This window comes from Pseudophryne corroboree, chromosome 1 (genome assembly GCF_028390025.1).
Source record: "Pseudophryne corroboree isolate aPseCor3 chromosome 1, aPseCor3.hap2, whole genome shotgun sequence".
Taxonomy (NCBI): Eukaryota; Metazoa; Chordata; class Amphibia; order Anura; family Myobatrachidae; genus Pseudophryne; species Pseudophryne corroboree.
Window position 1 is genome coordinate 829,215,257 of NC_086444.1, and position 13,367 is coordinate 829,228,623.

Consider the following 13,367-nt stretch of genomic DNA (forward strand, 5'->3'; position numbering starts at 1 on the left):
CTAACTGAGCCCAGCAGGACATGACCCCTCTCTCCTTCCTGCCTCTTCCCCACGGAGCCCATCAGCCTGACACTGACTGACTGAGCCCAGCAGGACATGACCCCTCTCTCTTTCCTGCCTCTTCCCCAGCACATCAGCCTGAGCCCAGCAGGACAAAAAGCAGCTTACCCTGGGCACCAATCAGAGGGGGGACTCCGGGACCTGCAGCCAGCAGAGGGAGTGAGGGACAACAATAACTATCCCCGGGCATACACAGGACACCCAGCACTGACAGCAGCAGTATCGCCGGCCACCTGATGCTGCCCTGCAAACAGCTTCCTGAAGCTGGGAGCCCCGCTGGTAACATCTATTTCAGTGAGTGCCGGCAAAGAGAGATGGCAGCGGCTGCGCCCTCAGCGCATTTGCGCTGTGTGCAGCGCACCGCTGGCCCATAGGTAGTTACGGCCCTGCGTCACACAGTCATACCCCTATAGAAAACACAGTCTATACAGGGCATATGGGGAATGCAAATAGAAAATGGAAATGTGGACCAGTGCTAATAAATATATTCATAATATTATATGGGGAATGCGGTCAAACCACATTTGCCATTAGTATATCTGATCCTGCCGATAGGAACACACATATACACTTACATACATAGTCACGCACAAAACACATACATATGATATACAGTACAGTCACACACACACACAGTACATACCCTCCAACATTTGACACATAAAAATCGGTAAAAATTAGAAAAGGGGCATGGCCACGGGTAAAGGGGACATGGCCACGGGTTTCCTAAACTTTCAACGTTAGTTTGGAGAGCCAAAAATCGGTACTGACCATAAAAAAAAAGGTACTGTACCTTTTAAAAAGGTACAATTGGAGGGTATGAGTATATACAAATACAGTCACATACACACTGTGTATAGTTATACACTTATTCACATCATACTTACCGACATTCTGGCTGCTCTCTCCGGGAGAGAGCAGCCAGGTCGGCTCAACAGGCGGGCCGGGGAGCACTGTGACGTAAGGATGGGGTGGGCCGGAGGCGGGATGGGGGTGGAGCAAGGGCGGGGTTACGGCGACACCTCCTTTAAGCCATGCCCCCGCTCTGTAATGTCGCGATCCCCCCCCATAATCCGGCTCTGACTGTACCTGGTGACTGTCTTTTACTGCCGGCGCTAGTGTTCAGCAGCACAGCTCAGCACTTGTGATCAATCAGTCTCAATGTAAACTACATCTCCTAGCAGACCTTGGTGCCGGGAGCTCTCAGCAACAAGGGCTGCTGGGAGTTGTAGTTTATGTTGAGTCTGATTACAAGCGAGGTGCAGTGTGCTGCTGCCGGACACTGGCGCCGGCACTAACAGACAGTCGCCAAGTCTATCAGTACCACTTGGTTCTACCGCCTGGTCATGGATGGCACAGCTGGACGGCGCCCCCTCCTTGCCTGACACCCCTGGCGAGTACCATCCTGGACAATAGGTAGATACACCTCTACTGACTAGTTAAGTTTTTTTTAAAATCTAAGTTGTCCAGCGTGAGGGTTTGTTAAGATCAGCATTTTGGGCTGGATTCAGATTCAGATGCAAGTGGGTTTGCAGACACATCTCATGGATTTCAGCATACTGCACATGCAATGTAGATAGAAATCTGTAACTGTGTAAGTGCTTGATAAGGCATATGCACACAGACAGAGATCACATGTGCAGACAGACTGATAGGAACATGTTTCTGGGGGGTAACCCAGGGCTGAAATAAGGATTTTTGTCACCCCGGTCCCCACTTTTCAGAAATGTTTACACTTTTCATGAAAGTTGGCCTTTTATGACATAAATGTAATATCCATCACCCCTTCCTCAAATATTTAATAAAGGGACAGAACACGCTGAAGGACACACAATAGTACCCCCAATTCAGATAACGCCACACAGTAGCACAATCTTATTCACATTACACAGCACGTAGTGCCCCTGATTCACATACACAGCACGTAGTGCCCCTGATTCACATTACACCACACATAGTGCCCCTGATTCACATTACACAGCACGTATTGCCCCTGATTCACATTACACCGCACATAGTGTCCCTGATTTACATTACACTGCATGTAGTACCCCTGATTCACATTACACAGCACATAGTGCCCCTGATTCACATTACACCACACGTAGTGCCCATGATTCACATTACACTGCACGCAGTGTCCCTTATTCACATTACACTGCACGTAGTGCCCCTGATTCATATTACAACACATGTAGTGCCCCTGATTCACATTACACCACCTAGTAGTGTCCAAATAAATACACTGTTTAAGCTCTTTAAAAAAAGATTGTATGTGTTGGACTCCAGCCCACCTGAGGTGCAGCACACTTTCCCAGCAGAGAGTCTGACAGTGCACAGGACTATTGGAGGCTGCCCGCTTGTAAATAAAGCAGCATGTCAGGGGAGTCCCAGGGCAAGGAGGATGGGTTTCTGGAGCCTGCCCTCAGTGGGCAGTTAGAGAGAGTGGGTGGGTGGGCCGGCAGTGGTGTACAACCACGTATGGGACAGCAGCTCCCCCTTCCCACCCTCTTTGTGAAGGATCACGCATACCTACCCCTTCTGCAGGAATCTGCTTCCTCCCCCACAGCTCTCCAGCTTTGCTGTTCATGCATCCTCTGTGGGACACAGAGATAGTTACTGCTCAACTGGTACACAACATGGCTGGGATGGGAAGCTGCTCGTCATGAGAGGAGACTGCACGAGGGTCCCCAGGCTGGGCTGATGGGGAGGGAGTAGAAGGGGGCAACTACAGCTTCCCACCCCTCTCACAGAGGAGACACAGGAGGGAGGAGATTCCCGCCATCACCACCTCCAGCTCCTGAAGGGAAGGGAAGAAGGAGGCGAGGAGGAGTGAGGACAGATATCACTGTCTATCACCCCCTGCCCCATGGTGTCTTTCGGTAACACCAGCCCCTCCCCCTATATGACAGGTGCTGCTGCTGTTTCTGCAGTACCTCCTTTCAGTGAGCCCGGGGGCATGGTGCTAAAACACGCTACGCACACTGTGAGTTCCCCCTATTAAGTCCCAAAGTAGCAGCAATTATAGACTCTGCAGGACAGCATCCCATTAAGTCCAGCATACATTCCATTCAAGTACTGTCATTTTCCCCACTGGGCTTTAAATCAAGCCCAGCCAGCACTTTCCTCCATGCCTTGATAAAGAGAGGCTACCTCTCGAAAGGAGGATATATTGGAAGGTGGAATCCTGGTCCTGCTGCACGGAGGAAGGTACAACCATTTTTATTATTTTTCATATCTGGCCCCCTCAGAAACCGGACCTGTCTGGCTATTTGTTGTTCAATTAAGGTTGTGGCCTTGTCTCGGAGCAGAGGCACAGTTACCTGCCTGACAATATTTTATTTAATTTATATTTTTAATCTATTTAGTCTATTGTTTTTGTACTGTATGTATGTAAACCAGTGCTTGTATTAAAACCTCTCCTTTATGAGATCAAAATGAGACTACATATATACACACATACCACAATGAAACCTTGATGGGAGTCAATCCATTACATCCATTGTGAATAACGGTACATGTTCCTGACGCCTCTCAAAATTTTGTCATTTTAGGAAATCCTTAGAGAAATCCTTCACTGCTAAAGATACCTTGATACGTGGTTTATACACCACAAATGTGTAAGTAAGGTATGAGTTCCCTGCATTATTGTTAGAGGAAGCACCTCACGAAATATACCAATAGGCTAAGCCTTCGATTAAAAAATACCTTTATATATGTAATTTCTGTCTCCATTGTTTGAGTACGTATGCCAACTGCATCACGCTTATCACTTTTACACACGACTATATATTGGAACGTCTCAAAATTAAAGAGTAATCCGCACTAATGAAGGGTGTATGTAAATAGCAGCTCCTATTGGTAAGGTCAATGGTAAAATAATTGTTGGGAGCGCTTACTATGAATAAAACAAAATAATGAACATACAATACCTGTAAAAAAAATGGTTAATAAAATGTTTATAGCTCTTTTATGATTGTTTGAAAAAGCAGACAGTTCGTGCATTTGTGAATGCCGGTGGCTGGGGCTGAACAAGGGTTAGCAGAGGGACGTAAACTAACTATTCTGTCCCTAACTCTTACTAACCTCTGGCGGCGGTGTTCCCTTGATCTCCAGAGCGCTACAGAGCACTGCGCCCAGCTGCGTGTCTTGCTGGCGCTCGGCGCAGCACTTTGAGGTCACTGATCATTCTGTGCACGGTGTCTTGTGGGCAGCCATCGCGTTTCGGGCTTGTCAGCCCTTTCTCAAGGATACCGCCCCTGATCTGTTGTCTAAAATTTATAGTTAAAAAGTCTTTATTTAATTAGTATAATTAAAAGCAATTGGCACCATATAATTGTAAAAATAACAACAGGAACGGGATGCTATGCAATCCCGATGTCCTGTATTAAAAGCAAATGTATCAGGTATTGTCCTGTATAAAAAGTAAATGTGTCAGGTATTGCAGTAAAAAAATATAATTTAAATGTATATATAAAAAGGTGAAATGGTAACATGTAATTAGAAACAATGAACGTACTACATATTGGTATTATTAACCTTATTATTTATTTCATATATCCACTGAACCATCGGCATCATAGTTGATCTCAAAACATCTGAAACATGATGTCAGAGATCTGATCTACCATCTGTTTTTTAGATAAGTATAATTTATACCTTTTTTTCCATAATTTTTTTATCTCCCGCACTAGCGCCACCTTCTACACCACCATCCAAACCTCTGTCAGAATCTTGCATTAGCTGGTAAGTAGACTGCTGTGAAAGTATGAAAAAGTGCCCGCAGGTGCGTTTGTCTCAGAATAAGCCCCTTTGTCTTAAATTGCTCACATCATGATCACGTTCTGACAAATTCTGCACAAAATGGGATTATTGTAAATCAGATTAGGGATTAGTGTAAATCAGAAATTATACTGCTACTTCTATAACCAGCAAAGACTTGCAGGCACAGGAATAAGTTAACCGGGGGTATATTTACTAAAATTTCGATTTTGAGATCACTTTTATGAATCTACAAAATCAACTGAAATCGCTTCTATTCGATTTTCTAAATCCCTGAAAAAATCCCTCACTTAATAAAAATCAATTTTGCATTCAATGTTCAAATCAAATTCGATGTTGATTCATGTTTAGAAGGAATTTTGGGTTGAGATTTTGAATTCCCATTCAAAATGGAACCTCAAATCTATATTAAATTCCCAGCAAAATTTAATGCAAAATCGAACAGATCTTCCTCATTGCGTCCTATTGGTCCAAATGTATCATATGCACAATAATTAAAGGGAAAGCTCTCTTCTTACACTGTTTTATACATGAAAAACTAACAGATGATTTTTTTTTAAATACTTACAGCTGAAATAGTTGGCAATATGCTTAGCCCTAATCTGCCTTCCTGCCTGCCTTCCACTTTCTGTGCTCACATAGGGGGTCATTCTGAGTTGATCGCTAGCTGCTGTTGTTCGCAGTGCAGCGATCAGGCTAAAAATCAGCATTTCTGCGCATGCGTATACACCGCAATGCGCATTCGCGTCGTACAGGTACAATGAGTATCCTGGGTTTGCACAGAGTCTAACGAACATTCCTGTCGCACGGCCGAATGCAGGAAGATTGACATGAATTGGGCGTTTCTGGGTGGCAACTGACCATTTTCAGGGAGTGTTTGGAAAAACGCAGGCGTGGCTGAGAAAACACAGGCGTGGCTGGGCATTCGCTGGGCGGGTGTGTGATGTCAAAAGCCTTCCCTCCGTCATTACAATCAACACACACGAAAAGTAACTACAGGGCTGGTCTTGTTTTGCACAAAAATATTTTGCAGGTGCTCTGCTGCACAAGCGTTTACACTTCTACAAAGCGAAAATACACTCCCCAGTGGGTGGCGGCATAGCGTTTGCACTGCTGCTAAAAACTGCTAGCGAGCGATCAACTTGGAATGGCCCCCATAGTCAGTTGTTGGTAACAAAACCTCCACATGCTCCCTGTTTATTGCACAATCCGGGGGGAGTGGTTTATTTAATGCGTGATAATGTAATAGCCGGCAGCAGACTACAATATTGGACACTTTTGCCAAATGATATAACAATGGGGGTAATTCCAAGTTGATCGCAGCAGGATTTTGATAGCAATTGGGCAAAACCATGTGCACTGCAGGGGAGGCAGATATAACATGTGCAGAGAGAGTTAGATTTGGGTGGGGTGTGTTCAATCTGCAATCTAAATTGCAGTGTAAAAATAAAGCAGCCAGTATTTACCCTGCACAGAAATAAAATAACCCACCCAAATCTAACTCTTTCTGCACATTATATCTGCCTCCCCAGTAGTGCACATGGTTTTGCCCAATTGCTATCAAAAATCCTGCTGCGATCAACATGGAATTACCCCCAATATGCCTCCCAAATTATCTATTTTTAATAGACCAAAGTTGCATTTGTTATGGATTGTGTGGCTATATGTATAGGTAACTTACCCAACAACCATCCCTCTGGCATTTGACTCACTTCAAATTTTGCAGGCAGGGTCGATTTGCTGAGGATGTAGGCATCATGGCACGAACAGTGGCGGAAGTCTGGGAGGCAATGGAGTCGGATGCCGCCGGGCTCCAGCAGTGACGGGGGCTCCTTCTCCATTGCCTCTGATAGTGCAGCTGTCCGGCTGCGGCTCCTGTATGACCCGCCAGCTCCCGCCCCTGACAAGTGCGCCTGGCCGGCTTCGGCTCCCGTATAATGATATCACGTCTGGCCGCCCTCCGCCCGCCCTCCCCCTCACTCCAATGGCGCCCAGATCCGGCTTCAGCCTGATGACAGGACGGCTGGCCGGCTCCCGCCTCACAGCACAGCTGGCCAGCTTCGGCTACTTTCCCTCAGCGCCGCTGCCCGACTCCTACATGCTGACACCTGCCAATGGTGAGCACTAAGCTGTAACTGAATGATGGAGGAAAGTATGAGGGTTGGGACAGTGTGTACGTCAATGTGGCTGTGTGTGTGTGTGTGTGTGTATTTGTATAGGTGTGAGTATGTAGCTATGTGTGTATTTGTATAGGTGTGATTATGTAGCTATGTGGCTGTGTGTGTGTATATGTGGCTAATTGTGTATAAGTGGTATAGTGTGTGTGTGTGTGTGTATGTATATGACTGTGTGTATATGTGGTTGGGTGTGTATTTGTATATATATATATATATTTATATATATATATATATATATATATATGAGTGTGTGGATTTGTGGCTGTGTGTGTGTATACCATATCTGGGCCAAGGGGGGGAGGGGGGGGGGATATAATTTTTTTTGCCTCCGGGCGTCTGATATTAACTTACGCCCCTGGGCACGAACCAAGATAGCCAGTTACAACACTCATGAATTTAAGTTTCATTATATCATCCGTGTCAAATTTTGTGCTATGCTACTATCTATTGCACATTCATAGACTAGGTATGATGCCCATTGGTATAAAAATGTGCAGTATTCAACTCATGAAACTGCTGATGTTACACTGAATATTGCTCCTGGGGTCTCTCATTCAGGTGGTAATTTGCATACTGCAGGTAGGTGTACAACATACCATATCCTTGGACAGATATTGGGGGTCATTCCGAGTTGTTCGCTCGCTAGCTGCTTTTAGCAGCATTGCACACGCTAGGCCGCCGCCCTCTGGGAGTGTATCTTAGCTTAGCAGAATAGCGAACGAAAGATTAGCAGAATTGCGAATAAATAAATCTTAGCAGTTTCTGAGTAGCTCGAGACTTACTCCTACACTGCGTTCAGCTCAGTCCGTTTCGTTCCAGGTTTGACGTCACAAACACGCCATGCATTCAGCCAGCCACTCCCCCGTTTCTCCAGACACTCCCACGTTTTATCCTGGCACGCCTGCGTTTTTCCGCACACTCCCAGAAAACGGTTAGTTTCCGCCCAGAACCACCCACTTCCTGTCAATCACACTCCAATCACTTCAACGATGAAAATTCTTCGTTCGGACGTGAGTAAATCTACTAAGTTTTGTGCTAAAATACTTAGCGCATGCGCGCTGCGTACCATGCGCATGCACATTTTTGCCTTAATCGCTCCTATGCGAAAATCGGCAACGAGCGAACAACTCAGAATGACCCCCATTATTCCTACATTCACACTGCTTCTCATGCATTTGGATGCTTAAAAATTCATCACAATCAATTTAGTAGCAATAGAATGGTGTTTAGAAGCTCAAATCGAATGTCTAACTTCATTCTGTTCATTTGGGGATTTCAAGTTTGATTTTGAGTTCGATTTAGAGTTAGATTTCAAATCAAACTTTAGTAAGTGAGGGGATTCTATATTGAACTATGTGAAAATATTTTTTTTTTTTTTAGAAAATCGAGTTTGAGTGGGATTGTAATTGAATTTGGTGACAGAATCGATTTGTCATTCGATTTTGACTTTAGTAAATCTGTTCAATCAAAATCGAACGGAAATAGAATGCCAAAATCCTTCTAAATCAAAATCGAACGATAGTAAATTTTGCCCCAGATGCCTGCACAATTGTCTGAGCAGTTTGCCTATGTCACTGTCCTGTTGAAACATTAATGCTCACTGGTTGCAGAGCATCATGCTAGAATATAAAGCAACTGAAGATATTACTTGAAGGAAATGTGTTACTAAAAGTTTCTATGTGGAAAAGATATTCTGACTTATACAGTATACAGTAGAGCTCTACTGGGACATATTTTATAATGCTCAAGAACTTACACTTTTGACTGCTCTAGTTCATTCTTAGGGGTCTCATTATCAAAGTACAAAAAAACCCCCACCTCAAATCATTTGAAAATTAGATTCTATTGCTTCTGCATACATATGTGTCCCCATACACCTAGCCTTAATACGTCATACGGCGCCAGACACCCAGCTCCTAGAGGTGCAACTGACACACACACACACACACACACACACACACACACACACACACACACACACACACACACACACACACACACACACACACACACACACACACACACACACACCACAAACCACCACTCAAAGTGTACTGCAGATGCTGGGACATGACTTTACCTATACAGGAATTAGTTTTAAACTTGTACAAAGTTGCAGATTAATCACAACAGAACTTGGCATGAAAAATAGCCAAAGCTGCTGCATCATAGCCCTTCGTATACAGATTCAGACTGTCACACACAGATGTACAAATGTCGCACATCAAATTGAACAGTGCAACCCAGCATAGTAGTTTTGTTTGCTCCAGTTTTATTTGTGTGAATGAGGCGTACATTATGGGCAAGATATATGCTCGGCCAAGTCGCCCTTTGCCTGGCACGCTGAGAGTGGCTGTTTGGTGTGACTGAGCCACAATGTATGAGTATATCTCATGGTGCTAGGCATGGGTGCCCATAGGATACAAATTATTTATCAATAAAATAAAGCTTATTTTTCCAGTTTTATAAAGATGTTTTCTTATTGTAACTTGTTTTTGTTTCAATTCAATCTAGGACAGCAAGCATGAATCCAACATACCATGAATAGACGCCATGCCAACTAACTGGCCTGGTAAATGGCAAGGCTATGCTTACTGTTACTGGCGAGTATTACCTGTGAGCTGAACTTTTCTCAGCTGGTGACATTTTTTGATTCATTGTCCTCAAAAATATTTTCTTATGACGCAGTGACAGAAAACTGTTGTTTTTTTTAGGCTGATTTGATAAATAAGCCCTTATTCTTTACTTTTTAACTGAATAACTTAAATATTGTTTATTGCTATAAGATGTCCTATAATGTGACCAAAAGAGTTACAAACCTTCACTGGAGCCATAGAAACATTTCTTGTCATCCTAATGGTTTAATCTCATGAAAAGTGGCAGAATTACCACCACTGCAGGGGGTGTGGCATACAGGGCCGTCTTAACAGCATTAAAGGCCCTGGGCAAAGCAATGCACTGGGGCCCCTATCCACCCATTCACGGGAATAAATATAAAATCATAACCTACCCCCTCCTGCCATCCCACACCGTTTCTCGACATGCTTCCATACAGTGAATGGCTGTCAGCACACTGATTGGTGGACGGTTGGAACTATTCAGCAATCAGGAAGCTGACAGCCATTCTCTGTCTGGCTGCAGGCTGGAGGCAGACAGAATGCTGTGCTGTGACTGCTGGATTGCTACAGCCAACCACCAATCAGCAAGCAAATAGCCATTTAGGTGAGCCTGGGAGGCAGGTAGAGAATGCTGCCTGGTCGTTCTGTTTGGGTGATATCCACAATCGGAGTGGCCAGGCAGCATTCTCTACCTGCCTACCAAGAAGCTCCAGAGGCACCAGCCTAGAGGCAGATATGCTCTTGAACAGCCCGCTGCTGCTCGAAGGCCCCTAGAATTGTGGGGCCTTGGGTATCTGCTGTGTGTGCCTATAAATTAAGATGGCACTGGTGACATACTGGGCAGAGCTCAGAGGGTCTGGTACTACCGTATCTCTGAATTTCCTGCTTCCCTCAAGGTCCTCTTCACTGCACATGCTCAAAAAAGACCCAGTTTTGTCATTAGGAGAGCAGAGCTGGGGTCCATAAAGACAGAGTGGCATTGTTGGACTATTATCCAAATTATGCAATGGAGCAAGGCAATGCAATATTGTATCCTGATAGCATGATTATCTTTAAAATTATTCTTTGGAGGAAAAAAATAAGAATTTACTTACCGATAATTCTATTTCTCGTAGTCCGTAGTGGATGCTGGGGACTCCGTCAGGACCATGGGGAATAGCGGGCTCCGCAGGAGACAGGGCACATCTAAAAAGCTTTTTAGGTCACATGGTGTGTACTGGCTCCTCCCCCTATGACCCTCCTCCAAGCCTCAGTTAGGTACTGTGCCCGGACGAGCGTACACAATAAGGAAGGATCTTGAATCCCGGGTAAGACTCATACCAGCCACACCAATCACACCGTACAACTTGTGATCTGAACCCAGTTAACAGTATGATAACAAAACGAAGTAGCCTCCGAAAAGATGGCTCACAACAATAGTAATAACCCGATTTTTGTAACAATAACTATGTACAAGCATTGCAGACAATCCGCACTTGGGATGGGCGCCCAGCATCCACTACGGACTACGAGAAATAGAATTATCGGTAAGTAAATTCTTATTTTCTCTAACGTCCTAGTGGATGCTGGGGACTCCGTCAGGACCATGGGGATTATACCAAAGCTCCCAAACGGGCGGGAGAGTGCGGATGACTCTGCAGCACCGAATGAGAGAACTCCAGGTCCTCCTTAGCCAGAGTATCAAAATTTGTAAAATTTTACAAACGTGTTCTCCCCTGACCACGTAGCTGCTCGGCAAAGTTGTAATGCCGAGACTCCTCGGGCAGCCGCCCAGGATGAGCCCACCTTCCTTGTGGAATGGGCATCTACATATTTCGTCTGTGGCAGGCCTGTCACAGAATGTGCAAGCTGAATTGTACTACAAATCCAGCGTGCAATAGACTGCTTAGAAGCATGAGCACCCAGCTTGTTGGGTGTATACAGTATAAACAGCAAGTCAGACTTTCTGACTCCAGCCGTCCTAACTATATATATATATATATATTTTTAGGGCCCTGACCACGTCTAGTAACTTGGAGTCCTCCAAGTCCCTAGTAGCCGCAGGCACCACAAGAGGTTGTTTCAGGTGAAAACGCTGACACCCCTTCCTGAAGAAACTGGAGACGAGTCCCAGTTCTGTCCTGTTCAAATGGAAAATTTTAATATGGGCTTTTGTAAGACAAAGCCGCCCATTCTGACAATCGCCTGGCCGAGGCCAGGGCTAACAACATGGTCACTTCCCATGTGAGATATTTGTCAACAGCATGGTCACTTTCCATGTGAGATATTTCAAATCCACAGATTTGAGCGGTTCAAACCAATATGATTTTAAGAAATCCCAACACTATGTTGAGATCTCACGGTGCCCCTAGGGGCACAAAAAAGCTGTATATGCAATACATCCTTTACAATCTGGACTTCAGGAACTGAAGTCAATTCTTTCTGGAAGAAAATCTACAGGGCCGAAATTTAAATGTTAATGAACCCCAATTTGAGGTCCAAAACACTCCTGTTTTCAGGAAGTGTAGAAATCGACCTAGTTGAATTTCCGTCGTGGAGCCTTCCTGGCCTCACCCACGCAACATATTTTCACCACATGTGGTGATGACGTTGTGCGGTCACCTCCTTCCTGGCTTTGACCAGGGTAGGTATGACCTCTTATGGAATGCCTTTTCCCCTCAGGATCCGGCATTCAACCGCCATGCCGTCAAACGCAGCCGCGGTAAGTCTTGGAATAGACATGGTACTTGCTGAATCAAGTCCCTTCTTAGCTCCCCAGGCCCTTAGTCCTCTGTGAGCATTTCTTGAAGTTCCGGGTACCAAGTCCCTCTTGGCCAATCCGGAGCCACTAGTATAGTTCATACTCCTCTATGTCTTATAATTCTCAATACCCTGGTTATGAGAAACAGAGGAGGGAACACATACACAGACTGGTACACCCACGGTGTTACCAGAACATCCACAGCTATCGCCTGAAGGTCTCATGACCTGGCGGAATACCTGTCCCGTTTTTGTTCGGGCGGGACGCCATCATGTCCACCTTTGGTCTTTGCCAACGGTCCACAATCATGTTGAAAAACTTCCCTATGAAGTTTCCACTCTCCCGGGTGGAGGTCATGCCTGCTGAGGAAGTCTGCTTCCCAGTCGTCCACTCCCGGAAAGAACACTGCTGACAGTGCTATCACATGATTTTCCGCCTAGCGAAAAATCCTTGCAGTTTTCACTGCCCTCCTGCTTCTTGTGCCGCCCTTCTGTTTACGTGGGCGACTGCCGTGATGTTATCCCACTGGATCAATACCGGCTGACCTTGAAGCAGAGGTCTAGCTAAGTTTAGAGCATTATAAATTTGCTCTAAGCTTATTTATGCGGAGAGAATTCTCCAGACTTAATCACACTTCCCTGGAAATTTTTTCCCTGTGTGACTGTTCCCCAGCCTCTCAGGCTGGCCTCCGTGGTCACCGGCATCCAATCCTGAATGCCGAATCTGCGGCCCTCTAGAAGATGAGCACTCTGTAATCACCACAGGAGAGACACCCTTTTCCTTGGATATAGGGTTATCCGCTGATGCATCTGAGGATGCGATCCGGACCATTTGTCCAGCAGATCCCACTGAAGAGTTCTTGCGGGAAATCTGCCGAATGGAATTGTTTCGTAATAAGCCACCATTTTTACCAGGACTCTTGTGCAATGATGCACTGACACTTTTCCTGGTTTTAGGAGGATCCCGATTAGCTCGGATAACTCCCTGGTT

At 45.2% G+C, this 13,367-nt stretch overlaps 1 long non-coding RNA gene across 1 annotated transcript in view; it reads left to right on the forward strand.

Moving 5' to 3' along the window:
- LOC134950605 (uncharacterized) overlaps window positions 1-13,367 on the forward strand; it is a 28,005-nt gene continuing 14,638 nt past the window's right edge. The window contains exons 1-4 of the long non-coding RNA XR_010183541.1: window positions 1-354; window positions 3,615-3,680; window positions 4,755-4,806; window positions 9,534-9,591. This is a non-coding gene — a long non-coding RNA (uncharacterized LOC134950605). The remainder of the gene's footprint in view (window positions 355-3,614; window positions 3,681-4,754; window positions 4,807-9,533; window positions 9,592-13,367) is intronic.